We start from the raw sequence: 12,106 nt of genomic DNA, 5'->3' as shown, positions 1-12,106 counted from the left end.
GAGAGGTGGTTGGAGGTAGCGCCGGAAGAACCGCGGACCAGGTGGGGAGAGCTCAGTGATGGAGTGCAGTGGAGAGGAGAGGCCCGGTGGGTGGGGTTGGTGCAGGAGGAGGGGCCGGTCTCTACAAGGCTCGGGACACTGCCAGGAGCACCCAATTCCCCCTAGACAGGGCATCGTGGAGGCGCGCACGCGATGGAGCAGAGGCGCCGGGGGGCGGGGGTCTAGCAGCTGGTGAGAAGGGGGCGGTGCTTGAGAGTTGGGATGGACAATGCCCAGGTCCAATCATTGAGAAAGTAAAAAAAAAAAACTTGGGGGCGGAGATAAGATGAGGCTACCCAATGAAAGCAAGGCGGTGGGCCGTCCATAAAAGCGGACCGATTCCTCCGGGCTCTGGCCCGCTGCGGCCAGCGGTACATGCAGGCGCTGAGGGCGGGAAAGCTAAAGTGGGGGCAGTTGCGAGGGCCAAGGACGCGGTGGCGGTCAGAACGATGGAAGTCTCGGAGAGAGGGGAGAGCGGTACCCCTTCTTACTCGGATAAGAGTGAGCCATGTTCAAGAGGCCTCTTACGTGACCTTCGACATTCGAAGGCCAGAACCAGCTGTCCGTACCCTCCCTCGTAGTGCGGCATCGAGGCGGAACGCCCAGTCTCCAGCACGTGGTGTTGGTGAGTGAGGAGTCAGGTGGCCGGCATTACCCCGGCTGGAAGCAGCCTGCAGCACTTCAGTGAGATCAGTGGACGGAGGAAAGATCCCCCTAGGTTGTTAGGGTGCCTGGGTTTTCGTTTTAGTTCTGCTGCTTAGTGGCTGTTTAAGACTTAGGTGTCCAACCAGTCCATTCTAAAGGAGATCAGCCCTGGGTGTTCTTTGGAAGGAATGATGCTAAAGCTGAAACTCCAGTACTTTGGCCACCTCATGCGAAGAGTTGACTCATTGGAAAAGACTCTGATGCCGGGAGTGATTGGGGGCAGGAGGAGAAGGGGGCGACAGAGGATGAGATGGCTGGATGGCATCACCGACTCGATGGACGTGAGTTTGAACTCCGGAAGTTGGTGATGGACAGGGAGGCCTGGCGTGCTGCGATTCATGGGGTCGCAAAAAGTCGGACACGACTGAGCAACTGAACTGAACTGTCCTTAATTCTGAGCCCTTAAACATTTTATAAACCATTAGGTGCTCCCGAAATTTTATCTTAATTGCTTTCCTCTGTATTCCTCACGGTTAGAAAAGATGTACAAAAAGAATTTTGAAAACTAAGCACATTCAGAAAATTTATCATTTGCAACAAAGAGAGCATTCGCCCGTATCTTCACAGCATTTAATAGAAGCTCATGGAAATAATAACATGGTGTGTCAACCGCTTTATATAGTCTCCCTCCTTCTTACCAGAGACCTAAAGAATAGCTGTTACTAGTCCCATTTTGAAGATGAGGAAACTAAGACTCAGAAATTAAGATTTTCTTTGACTCAGTTAACCCCTCTAATAGGTACCAGGATTGGGAATCAGACTCAAGTCTCTGACCTCAAGGCCCTCTCCACCGTGCAGCCCTTACCAAAATTAACCATTGAATTATCCCAGGAAATGACCTCTTTCCTGAAGAAAGATTTGTGTGGGGTCAGTATGATACAATACTAAGAGTTGATTAGAGGCTTACTGTATCACAGAATGTCACTGGCTTTCCTTTTTGTTTTTGGATTAAAATGAGCATCAAGGATAACTGTGGGAAAAGAAATATCAAAACCATACACTGGTATGTTCTGTGGAAAGGCAGTTCTCCTTTGGGTTGGTTAAGGTTGGAATGTTATTTAGTTTGAAAACAAATGGAGTGACGTTTTGGTGTGTTTTTCTCTGCTGTAGTCATTCTTTAACTGCCCTATCCCTTCTTCTTAGGTAGGACTCTAATTCAGGGACTCCAGCGTACCCTGGCTGCCTTATTAATGGCTTTGCCCATTACTTCTTTTATTATTATTTTTTTTTAATTGGAGGATAATTGCTTTACAGTGTTGCCAATTGATTCTTTAAGAAAGTTCTGAGTCTTAATACTTAGTGTAAACTTGAGCCAGCATTGATTTTTTCCAAATGTAGTAGGCTAATCTTATCCTTATTTCACAGGAAAGTTATTTCTCTGAAGCTTTTTGAGCTGTCAAGAAAAACATGACATGTGTCAGGGCATTTCTAAGTAGTCAGATTGCTCCATCTGTATCGTCTGCTCAATAACTATGATTATTCAGCAAGAAATATGTAATCTTTGATTTCCTCATCCTTCAGATCCTGTGTGTGTGTGTATGTGTTAGTTGCTTAGTCGTGTCGGACTCTGTGACCTCGTGGACTGTAGCCTGGCAGGCTCCTCTGTCTATGAAATTCTCCAGGCAGGAATAATGGAGTGGGTTGCCATTTCCTTCTCCATAATAGGTCTCAAAACTGTTACTTCTCCCCATTCCCCTTGCTACTTATTCTAGTTAAGTTTCTTAATTTAGGTCTTCCCTCCCATCAGTTTCACTCACTTCCAATCTGCTCTTTATAGCAGAGCCACAAGTGACCTTTGAGAAATGCAGATCTGATTATGTTTTGTTTTTATAGAAACCACTGATGGTTTCCCAAATCTAGCATAAACTAAAATATAGTAAAAAAAAAAAAAAAAAAGAAAGAAAGAAAGAAAAGAATGGGAAGAATGTTTTCTCATGAGAGATGAGGACACTTAGCAAATGTAGATAGCTCTTAACTGTGGGGAAAATAAGAACAAGAATAGCTAGCTAGAGAAGAACATACAGTTCAGGGAAGGGGCTTTTGTTTGTTTTGAATATTTGTTTTTGTTTTGTCTTTTTAAGGAAACCATCATCTCAGTATGCGGAGGAGGAAAGGCAGTAGAGATGAAAAGGTTGAAGATAGGTGAATATTATATGCTGAGATTATAGGAAGAAGTGAGGTAGAAAGCTTGAGGCTGGTAAGTACTTAGAACAGCTGTTGAAGGGCTAAGGGAAGGCACTAACTATTACCTTCTAGGAGTGTTGGGAACTATCTAAGAGCCTGTTGAGATGAGAAGTTTGTAGTGTAAACATTTTATACAGAAAAAATACATAGACAGTTTATGTGGGAGTGCTGTGAAACTTTCAGAGGACAGATAATCCCAATCTTAACTTGCTTTGTTCCACAAAAGAGAAAAGGAAGAAAAACTTTACAACCTGCTTTGTTAAATTACCATATACTTTAAAACCCAAACCAGACAAGAACAGTTTAGGAAAACTAATTTTAAAGACATAGATGTAAAAATCATAAAGCATACATTTTTGTAATCAAGAAATTTTTACCCCAGGAATGCTAGAATGGTTTAATACTAGCAAATGTACATAATTACCAAATCAGTAGATTAAGAGAGAAAATCTATTTGATCCTCTAGATCATTGCAGAAGAAATATTTGATAAAATTAAATACCTGTTCATCTTCAAAGTTCTTAGTCTACTAGGCAAGGAAAGAAATATCCTGATAAACCTGGCAAAAGGTTTATCAGGGAACAGGCCTGGTTTTAGTATTTCTGTTAAATGTTTTATTGAAGGTCTTATTATTGTCCAGTAAGACAAGAAAAGTAAATGGTATAAAGATTATGAGAAAGCAAAATTGTCACTATTCACAAATGATATTTATGAGGAAAATCCAAGTAATGGGTAAATTATTGGGACTAATAAGAGATCTAGCAACCTCTTATTAGAGGTTTGCTAGAGGTCTAGCAAAGTTGCTAGATAAAAAGATCAGTATCCAAAATTCAATAGCATTGCTATGTTGAAGTAATAATTATGCCTATTTTTTATGATGCCATTACACACTGAGAAGTACACATGAATAAACCTAATATAGAATTAATAAACCTAATAAAAGAATATTAGGGAGAAATTAGTTAATGGAAAGGTATACCATATATTAAGCTGGCTCCTATGATCCCTACCTCCTGATATTCATGCCTGTGTAAACCTTTCCCCTTAAGTATGAATGGGACCTCTGGTTTGCTCCTAATAAACAGAATACAGCAATCGTTACTTTCCCTGGTGGCTTTCAAGAAGCAAGCTGCCATGTTGTGAGCTGTCCTAAGGAGAAAGCCACATGCTAAAAAACTGAAGGCAGCTCTCAGCCAACACCCAGCAAGAAAGTGAGGCCCTCATCCAAAAGCCTGGAAGGAACTGAATGTTGCCAAATATCATGTGACAGAGTAGATCCTTCCTGCTTTGAGCCTCAGATGAGAACTCAGCCCTGGCCAACACTGATTGTAGCTTAGCTAAGCCATGCCCAGACAACTGACACAGAGAAACTGTGAGATAATAAATATGTGTTGTTATATACCACTAAGTTTACAGTAATATCTTATGTAGTAATAGACAACTAAAGAGGCTTCCCTGGTGGCTCAGATGGTTAAGAATCTGCCTGCAATGCAGGAGACCTGGGTTCGAGTCCTGGGTTGGGAAAAGACCCTGGAGAAGGGAATGGCTACCCACTACAGTATTCTTGCTTGGAGAATTCCATGGACAGAGGAGCCTGGCGGGCTACAGTCCATGGGGTCTCAAAGAGTCAGACACGACTGAGCGAGTAACACAACACATACAGTGTTAAATGGAGGGAAACAGAGTCAAAAAGATGGAGGCTCTCCCCAAAATAACATAATCTTAACAGAATTCCAATCAAAATCTCAACAGGGTTTTGCACAGAATTTTCATGAATCCTAAAATCTTAGTAGAAAACAAGAGAAGCCAAGATAATTCTGAAAAAGAGTGAAGAAGGGTCTGGACTTCTCCACAGGATATCAAAACTTTTATAAAGCTATATGGTAATAATGGAGAAGGCAATGGCACCCCACTCCAGTACTCTTGCCTGGAAAATCCCATGGATGGAGGAGCCTGGTGGGCTATAGTCCATAAGGTCCCTAAGAGTCGGACACGACTGAGTGACTTCGCTTTGACTTTTCACTTTCATGCATTGGAGAAGGAAATGGCAACCCACTCCAGTGTTCTTGCCTGGAGAATCCCAGGGATGGGGGAGCCTGGTGGGCTGCTGTCTATGGGGTTGCACAGAGTTGGACACAACTGAAGTGACTTAACAGCATGGTAATAATGTGATTAACGTTTAAAGAAAACTGCCAGTTTTCTAAGGTAGCTGTACCATTTTACATTCCCACCAGCAATGCATGAGAGCTTTGATTTCTCTATATCCTCATCAACACTTAATTTCTTTTTTATTATTGTTGTTTAGTCGATAAATCATGTCCAACTGTTTGCAACCCCATGGACTGTAGCCCACCAGGCTCCTCTGTCTGTGGGATTTTCCAGGCAAGAAATACAGGAGGGGGTTGCCGTTTCGTTCTCCAAGGGATCTTCCCAGCCCAGGGATCGAAGCTGCGTCTCCTGCATTGCAGGTGGATTCTTTACTCCTGAGCCATTCTAATGGGCATACAGTAGTTTCTCATTGTGGTTTTAATTCGCATATCCCTAAAAGCCAGTGATTCTGAACACTTTTTTATGTACTTATTAGTCTTTTGGATGTCTTTGATGGAATGACTTGGGGCACCACTAGTTTTTTGTACATTTTAAAATTGGATTATTGTCGTCTTATTCAGTTTTAAGAGTTCTTTGTATATTCTAGACACAAGTCTTTTATCAGATATGTAATTCGCAATATTTTCTTGCAGGCAGTGACTTTTTTTTCATTTTTAAATAGTATCTTTTTAAAGTCAGAAGTTTAAAATTTTAATGAAGTCCAATTTATCATATTTTTCTCTTGTGCCATGTGCTTTTGGTGTTGTGTCTGAGAATTTTAGTCCGGAGTCATGAAGATGTTCTCCTGTTTTCTTCGAGGAGACTGTAGTTTTAGCTTTTTCATTTAATTCTGTGATCCATTTCGAATTAATATTTGTGAATAGTGTGCTGTAAGGACCTAAGTTTTCTTTTTTGCATGTGGATATCCAGTTATTCCAGCACTGTTTGTGGAAACCTTTGTTGAGAATTAGCTGACCATTAATATAAGGGTTTCCTTCTGGTCTCTCAATTCTGTTCCATTGATCTACATTCCTATCTTTATAACAATACCACATTGTCTTGAGTACTTTAACTTTCTCGTAAGTTTTTAATTCAGTGTAAATCTTTCAACTTCTTTCTTTTTCAAAATTATTTTGGTTATCCTAGGTCCTTTGCAGCTTCACCAGCTTATCAACTTATGCAAAGAAGCCTACTAGGATTTTGACATTGAAACTATATATTAATTTAGTAGAAATTATCATCTTAACAATTACTTCAGTTTTTCTCATCAATGTTTTATACTTTTCAGTGTATCAATTTTACATTTGTTTGATTAAATTTATTTCCACTTAATTCCTTTTGATATTTTATGAACAGAATTTTCTTAATTTCATTTGAATCTCTGTATTGCTAGTGAAATATAGGAATATATATAATATATATAATTGCTATTGCTATAGGATGATTTTTGTATATTGATCTTGTATTCTGTGACCTCACTGGACTCATTTATTAATTCTAGCAGTTTTATTGTAGTTTCCTTAGGATTTTCTGCACAGACAATCATGTGTGAATGAATGAATAAGGATAGCTTTATTTCTTCCTTTCCAATCTGGATGCCTTTCAGCTACTTGGTTTTGTTGTTATTTGCTTGCTTTTTCTTAGGGCATTGTCTAGACTTCCAGCATAGTGTTGAACAGAAATGGTGAGAGCAGTCATCTTTGCCTTGTTCCTGATTTTAGGGGAAATGCACTCACTTTTTTAGCATTAAGTTGCAGTTAGCTGAGGAGGTCATGGCAACACACTCCTGTATTCTTGCCTGGAGAATCCATAGACAGAGGCGCCTGATGAGCTACAGTCCATAGGGTCACACATAGTCGGACACATTGAAGTGACTTAGCATGCATGCATGCATGAAGCTGTAGGGTTTTTATATTTATTCTTTGTCTATTAAAATGAAAATTTCTATTATTAGTTAGGAGATTATATCATGAATGAGTATTCAGTTCAGTTCAGTCACTCAGTCGTGTCCGCCTCTTTGCGACCCCATGAATCGCAGCACACCAGGCCTCCTGTCCATCACCAACTCCTGGAGTTCACTCAGACTCATGTCCATCGAGTCAGTGATGCCATCTAGCCATCTCATCCTCTGTCGTCCCCTTCTCCTCCTGCCACCAATCCCTCCCAGAATCAGAGTCTTTTCCAATGAGTCAGCTCTTCACATGAGGTGGTCAAAGTACTGGAGTTTCAGCTTTAGCATCATTCCTTCCAAAGAAATCCCAGAAATCCCAGCCCTGGGATCTCCTTGCAGTCCAAGGGACTCTCAAGAGTCTTCTCCAACACCACAGTTCAAAAGCATCAATTCTTCGGCGCTCAGCCTTCTTCACAGTCCAATTCTCACATCCATACATGACCATTGGAAAAACCATAGCCTTGACTAGACGGACCTTAGTTGGCAAAGTAATGTCTCTGCTTTTGAATATGCTATCTAGGTTGGTCATAACTTTTCTTCCAAGGAGTAAGCGTATTTTAATTTCATGGCTGCAGTGACCATCTGTAGTGATTTTGGAACCCCAAAAAATAAATTCTGACACTGTTCCCACTGTTTCCCCATCTATTTCCCATGAAGTGATGGGACCAGATGCCATGATCTTCGTTTTCTGAATGTTGAGCTTTAAGCCAACTTTTTCACTCTCCTCTTTCACTTTCATCAAGAGGCTTTTTAGTTCCTCTTCACTTTCTGCCATAAGGGTGGTGTCATCTGCATATCTGAGGTTATTGATATTTCTCCTGGCAATCTTGATTCCAGCTTGTGTTTCTTCCAGTCCAGAGTTTCTCATGATGTACTCTGCATATAAGTTAAATAAGCAGGGTGACATTATACAGCCTTGCCGTACTCCTTTTCCTATTTGGAACCAGTCTGTTGTTCCATGTCCAGTTCTAACTGTTGCTTCCTAACCTGCATACAGATTTCTCAAGAGGCAGGTCAGATGGTCTGGTATTCCCATCTCTCTCAGAATTTTCCACAGTTTCTTGTGATCCACACAGTCAAAGGCTTTGGCATAGTCAATAAAGCAGAAATAGATGTTTTTCTGGAACTCTCTTGCTTTTCCACGATCCAGCGGATGTTGGCTGGTTCCTCTGCCTTTTGTAAAACCAGCTTGAACATCAGGAAGTTGACGGTTCACATATTGCTGAAGCCTGGCTTGGAGAATTTTGAGCATTACTTCACTAGCATGTGAGATGAGTGCAATTGTGCGGTAGTTTGAGCATTCTTTGGCATTGCCTTTCTTTGGGATTGGAATGAAAACTGACCTTTTCCAGTCCTGTGGCCACTGCTGAGTTTTCCAAATTTGCTGGCATATTGAGTGCAGCACTTTGACAGCATCATCTTTCAGGACTTGAAATAGCTCAACTGGAATTCCCTCACCTCCACTAGCTTTGTTCCTAGTGATGCTTCCTAAGGCCCACTTGATTTCACATTACAGGATGTCTGGCTCTAGTTGAGTGATCACACCATCATGATTATCTGGGTCATGAAGATCTTATTTGTACAGTTCTTCTATGTATTCCTGCTACCTCTTCTTAATATCTTCTGCTTCTATTAGGTCCATACCATTTCTGTCCTTTATTGAGCCCATCTTTGCATGAAATGTTCCCTTGGTATCTCTAATTTTCATGAAGAGATCTCTAGTCTTTCCCATTCTGTTCTTTTCCTCTATTTCTTTGCATTGATCGCTGAAGAAGGCTTTCTTATCTCTTCTTGCTATTCTTTGGAACTCTGCATTCAGATGCTTATATCGTTCCTTTTCTCTTTTGCTTTTCGCCTCTCTTCTTTTCACAGCTATTTGTAAGGCCTCCCCAGACAGCCATTTTGCTTTTTTGCATTTGTTTTCCCGTGGGGATGGTCTTGATCCCTGTCTCCTGTACAAAGTCACGAACCTCATTCCATAGTTCATCAGGCACTCTATCTATCTGATCTAGGCCCTTAAATCTATTTCTCACTTCCACTGTATAATCATATTGTCAAATGTTACTTCTGCATTTACAGAGATGATCATGGGGATTTCAGTTCAGTTACTCAGTTGTGTCTGACTCTTTGCAACCCTACAGACTGCAGCACACCAAATTTCCTGTCCATCACCAACTCCCAGAGCTTACTCAAACTCATGTCCATCAAGTTGGTGATGCCATCCAACCATCTCATCCTCTATCGTCCCCTTCTCCTGCTTTCATTCTTTACCAGCATCAGGGTCTTTTCCAGTGAGTCGGTTCTTCCCATCAGGTGGCCAAAGTATTGTAATTTTGGCTTCAGCATTGGTCTTTCTAATGAATATTCAGGACTGATTTCCTTTAGGATGGACTGGTTTGATCTCCTTGCAGTCCAAGGGACTCTCAAGAGTCTTCTCCAACACCACAGTTCAAAAGCATCAATTCTTTGGCACTCGGCTTTCTTTAGTCCAACTCTCACATCCACACATGACTACTGGAAAAACCATAGCTTTGACTGGATGGACCTTTGTTGGCAAAATAATGTCTCTGCTTTTTAATATGCTGTCTAGTTTGGTCATAGCCTTTCTTCCAAGGAGCAAGCACCTTTTAATTTCATGGCTGCAGTCACCATCGGCAGTGATTTTGGAGTCCAAAAAAATAAAGTCTGTCACTCTTTCCACTGTTTCCCCATCTATTTGCCATGAAGTGATGGGACCAGATGCCATGATTTTAGTTTCCTGAATGTTGAGTTTTAAGCCAACTTTTTCACTCTTTTCTTCTTTCACTTCCATCAAGAGGCTCTTTAGTTCCTCTTCAGTGTCTTCCATAAGGATGGTGTCATCTGCATATCTGAGGTTATTGATATTTTTCCCGGCAATCTTGATTCCAGCTTGTGCTTCAACCAGCCCGGCATTTCACATGATGTACTCTGCATATAAGTTAAATAAGCAGGGTGACAATATACAGCCTTGACATACTCTTTTCCTGATTTGGAACTCGTCTATTGTTCCATGTCAGTTCTAACTGTTGCTTCCTGACCTGTGTACAGATGTCTCAGGAGGCAGGTCAGGTGGTCTGGTATTCCCATCTCTTGAAATGGAGTAGCCATCATAGTCAACAAAAGAGTGCAAAATGCAGTACTTGGATGCAGTCTGAAAAACAACAGAATGAGCTGTTTGTTTCCAAGGCAAACCATTCAGTATGACAGTAATCCAAGTCTGTGCCCCAAACAGTAATGCTGAAGAAGCTGAAGGTGAATGGTTCTATGAAGACCTACAAGACCTTCTAGAACTAACACCCAAAAAACATGTCCTTTTCATTATCAGGGACTGGAATGCAAAAGTAGGAAGTCAAGAAAACCTGGAGTAACAGGCAAGTTTGCACTTGGAGTACAGAATGAAGCAGGGCAAAAACTAATCGAGTTTTGCCAAGAGAACACACTGGGTCATAGCAAAGACCCTCTTCCAACAACACAAGAGAAGACTCTACACATGGACATCACCAGATGATCAATACCGAAATCAGATTGATTATATCCTTTGCGGCCAAAGATGGAGAAGTTCTATACAGTCAACAAAGAACTGACTCATTGGAAAAGACCCTGATGCTGGGAAAGATTGAAGGCTGGAGGAGAAGGGGGCAACAGATGACAAGATGGCTGGATGGCATGTCTGACTCAATGGACATGATTTTGAGTAAGCTCTGGGAGTTGGTGATGGTTAGGAGGGCTAGGGTGCTGCAGTCCATGGGATCTCAAAGAGTCAGACATGACTGAGCAACTGAACTGAACTGAAGAATTTTCCACAGTTGTGACCCACACAGCAAAAGGCTTTGGGGAGCTCTGTTGCTTTTTTGATGATCCAGTGGATATTGGCATTTTGATATCTGGTTCCTCTGCCTTTTCTAAATCCAGCTTGAACATCTGGAAGTTCATGGGGATTTTCCATTATTCTGTTAATATGTCATATTACATTACTTGATTTTTGAATATTTAACCAGCCTTGGGTTCCTGGAACTAACTGCAGTTGGTCATGGTGTTTAAACCTTTCTTTATATGTTTCTGAATTCAGTTTGCTAATGTTTCATTGAGGTTTTTTCATAAGGAATGCATTCATAAGGAATATTTGTATGTAGTTTTTTTCCTTATGATCTCAATCAGTTTTTAATTTAATGATTTTTTATACCCTTTGATAATCATTGCCCAGACCAACTGTTTCACTAGGGTTTGTTCTATCATTCCTTATTTATTATTTTGAATTCTTGTATAAATAAGGACTTAGGAATGATGCTAAAGCTGAAACTCCAGTACTTTGGCCACCTCATGAGAAGAGTTGACTTGTTGGAAAAGACTCTGATGCTGGGAGGGACTGGGGGCAGGAGGAGAAGGGGACGACCGAGGATAAGATGACTGGATGGCATCACGGACTCGATGGACGTGAGTCTGAGTGAACTCCGGGAGATGGTGATGGACAGGGAGGCCTGGCATGCTGCGATTCATGGGGTCGCAAAGAGTAGGACACGACTGAGCGACTGAACTGAACTGAGCTGAACTGAACTTGCTTCATCAAGTATTTAGTCATTCAGGGATACAGTTCATATAGAAAAGGTAGGCTGTATATTTGATTTTTTTCTCTTTACTTGCCAGTTTATAAAATAATAAGTTGGTTCCATAATATCAAAGGTGATCAGTCAGAGTTTTAAAAATTACTATGAATTTGAACAACTAAAATATGTTTACATTCTTTGCAATTTTTATTCTTTCTGATGCTCAAATATCCCATCTCTGGATAGTGGGAGTCCCCTCAAGTTGAGTCTTGAATCCTTTGACACAACCCCAGTAGTTTTTTTTTTTTTTTTTTTAATGATTGACAGATCTTAACAGTAAAAAAATACTGCACACTTGTGGACTTCCCTGGTGGTCCGATTTTTAAGACCCTTTCCAGTGCAGGGAATGTGGGTTTGATGCCTGGTTGGGGAAGTTCCGCATGCTCAGGGTGTGGCCCAAATTTAATTAATAATTTCAAAACAACAACAACAGCAAGAGCTTCACACTGTTTATGATAGGAGAGTAAGTATTTCTTTAACGAATAATTCAGTGAAAATTACCTGGGACCTTACA

At 41.0% G+C, this 12,106-nt stretch overlaps 1 protein-coding gene across 4 annotated transcripts in view; it reads left to right on the top strand.

Moving 5' to 3' along the window:
• Window positions 1–392: 392 nt before the first annotated feature.
• Window positions 393–12,106, top strand: part of RBMS2 (RNA binding motif single stranded interacting protein 2) — an 82,362-nt gene continuing 70,648 nt past the window's right edge. For all 4 annotated transcript variants that reach the window (XM_060412962.1, XM_060412961.1, XM_060412957.1 and 1 more), the window contains exon 1: window positions 393–664. The gene's annotated coding sequence lies outside the window, so the exon portion shown is untranslated. The remainder of the gene's footprint in view (window positions 665–12,106) is intronic.

This window comes from Ovis aries, chromosome 3, assembly GCF_016772045.2.
Source record: "Ovis aries strain OAR_USU_Benz2616 breed Rambouillet chromosome 3, ARS-UI_Ramb_v3.0, whole genome shotgun sequence".
Lineage (NCBI taxonomy): Eukaryota > Metazoa > Chordata > Mammalia > Artiodactyla > Bovidae > Ovis > Ovis aries.
This window is presented reverse-complemented; position numbering and strand designations above follow the sequence as displayed.